The sequence below is a fragment of the Aplysia californica genome, unplaced genomic scaffold (genome assembly GCF_000002075.1).
Source record: "Aplysia californica isolate F4 #8 unplaced genomic scaffold, AplCal3.0 scaffold00919, whole genome shotgun sequence".
In the NCBI taxonomy this organism is placed as follows: Eukaryota; Metazoa; Mollusca; class Gastropoda; order Aplysiida; family Aplysiidae; genus Aplysia; species Aplysia californica.
Genome location: NW_004798189.1, coordinates 20,551 through 23,250, shown reverse-complemented (window position 1 = coordinate 23,250; position 2,700 = coordinate 20,551).

Here is a 2,700-nt window from a genome sequence, read left to right as displayed (position 1 = left end):
AGGAGGAGGAGGAGGAGGAGGAGGAGAAGAAGAAGAAGAAGAAGAAGAAGAAGAAGAAGAAGAAGAAGAAGAAGATTTTATGTGGTTTTTTTTATATTAAATCTCGGTAATGAGGAGGAAGAGAAAAAGAGAAAGATCTCAGTGTTTTGTTGTTGTTGATGATTTTTTGTTTGTTTTTGTTTTGTTTGTTCGCTCTGTCTGATTCGTATTTGCATGTTTTTGTCAAATACACCATAATGCAAATAAATTATAGATTACAAATTCGGGACTTACATATTTCAAAACTTGTTTGTCCTAAAGAGAAATAAATATCAATATACGACAAAGGCTGAATGAATGAATTCAGAATGAAATGGTTAACTTAATGTGTTACTAAGTGCAAATATGTTTGATCGTCGCTAAGCGGTTCATCCGTGTTAAGCCAAACATTCTGAAATGTATTTTTATTGAGGTTTCTTAATCTGTGGTATCGGGGTTGCATATCGATTGCTCAGTATAAGACTCCGGTGTGTCACATTTCAAAATGGCTATTGGCGAAGTCTTACGCAAAGCAGGCAATACTTCCTTACTGCTACTTTTACTTTCTCATCCTCTGTTGCCGTTAAGCGTCGAGAGGAGATGCAGTTTTATATATAAACAAGCTCCGCAGCTCTTTCAATTGGGATAGTATGATTTCTCAGGGTTCCCTTGACGTCCTTAATCCACTTTGTACGTGGCCTTCCTCTTTCTTTATAGCCTGAGTGCTTGGTGTTATAGGTTCTCGAGGCTAGCTAGCTAGATGACATACGTGACAGGTGGTCAAACCATGTTATTCTCTGTCTTTCTATGAAATGCAGGCAGGACTCAGTCCCAATAGCTGCTCTTATTCCCTCATTTATCTGCCTGTCTCGTCTTGTGATGTTAAGGGTTTTGCGGAGACATTTCATTTCGCATGCAGTGATTTTGCTTTCATGGGTTCTACTTAATGTCCAGGTCTGGCACTGGTAGCATAATGCTGGTATGAATATTGAAGTGATGGGTGTCTGTGTCAATGGAAATGTTTTGATGAGATAGGAGGCAATATACTCCGGAACTATTTATTGGTCCAAATTCAAATTCTGAATATAAAAAAGTACATAAGACATACGCAATGTAGACATAATAAATTATGCTTTGTAAAAGAAACAGGGTTTTCTTTTTCCTAAAACTTTTTGGTTTCTGAGGTAAGAACTGCTGAACTGCTTCCTGGCGGTATGTAGGTGGTAAGAGAGCCACTGGTAGGTCTTGTTTCTTTTCTTTGCGTCTGCTGTTTCTGTCTTTCTACCTAGCTTCTTCCTTGCACTATACGACTGCCATTGTGTCGATGTGCTTCTCTCTATACCCCGTGCCCATTGGGAGATCGACATACCGATCGCCAACCGACCGCCCCAATTCCTGCCTGAAAACAAGTATTTGTTTTTTAGGCTGCGGGTCAGAGGTTAAATTAACGAGAAATGACCGCGAAAGTTTGGTGACTTTCGAAGTTTGAGGGTCCTTGAAAACTACAAATGTACATCTTTTGTGATTTAAATCAACGTTTTTAGTCAAATCCATCAGAGACCTTTGTTTTTAAAGGGACCTTAAAGGCGTTAAAGTCCAACAAACAAAATAATATACAATAAAAATTCGACAAAAATTGTTAAATGAACGGGGAAATGCCAGTGTCGTCGATTTCAGTATTTGATGGGCGCTTGATTTCACCACGATGCCTCACATATGATGATATATTTGTATTACAGACTAACAAATTATTATTTCTGATGCATGGGGAAATAAACGGTGGTTGGAGGTCCCCACTGATAGATGCTACTTATTTAGTTTCCATCTGTTGTCTCTTAGTGTCTATCTTACTTCTCCCCAGCACGAAATAACCATTATTGTGTTGATTCACTTCTCTCTACTCTTACAAACAATGACGAATTTTGAAAAAAAAAAGTTTGCACAAATGATGTCATGCATCACATCCAACACCAAAGAATCAAATGGTTCGGACATCTCATGCGATTACCAACACACCAGCAAGCACAACGTGACTACAAAAAAAACAAAACAAATTCGATGGCAACAAGGATAGAGGGCGACCGAGAAAGATCTGGATAGATAGAGTCAGGGAAACATTAACAACTCACGGCATCCCCGTGACCCAAGCTCTAAGGCTGGTGGTAGAGAAAAGTCTCTTTCTTCCCGAGACACCCAAAAGAGTATAAGCGGCGGATAAAAGTAAAGTAAAGTAATGGTGCAGCATCTTTTCAATTGATACATAATTTAATACCCTTAGTGCAATCCATGATCAGAAATACGCAGTTCCTCTTACCCACCAAAATGTACAGAGCAGAATTAAAATTTGAAATGTATGGAGATAGGGTTGCATTACAGGCTAGCAGACATTATGAAATAATAATATATTATGAAAACCACAATAAAACAATAACGAAGCATCTCATCAGCAGATGTGCCAATTTCTGAGGATAACTACCCTGTGTATAACCCATGATCAGAGATACGGCGTTCTCCTTACCTACCAGAATGTTCGGAAGAGAATGAGTTTTGAAACACGAGGATACAATTGAGTTACAGGCACACATACAATTTATAATGAATGAGGAAATGAGGAAAATAATAATGCAGCATCTTGTCAGTTTCTCTCTCTCCTTTTCTCTCTCTCTCTCTCTCTCTCTCTCT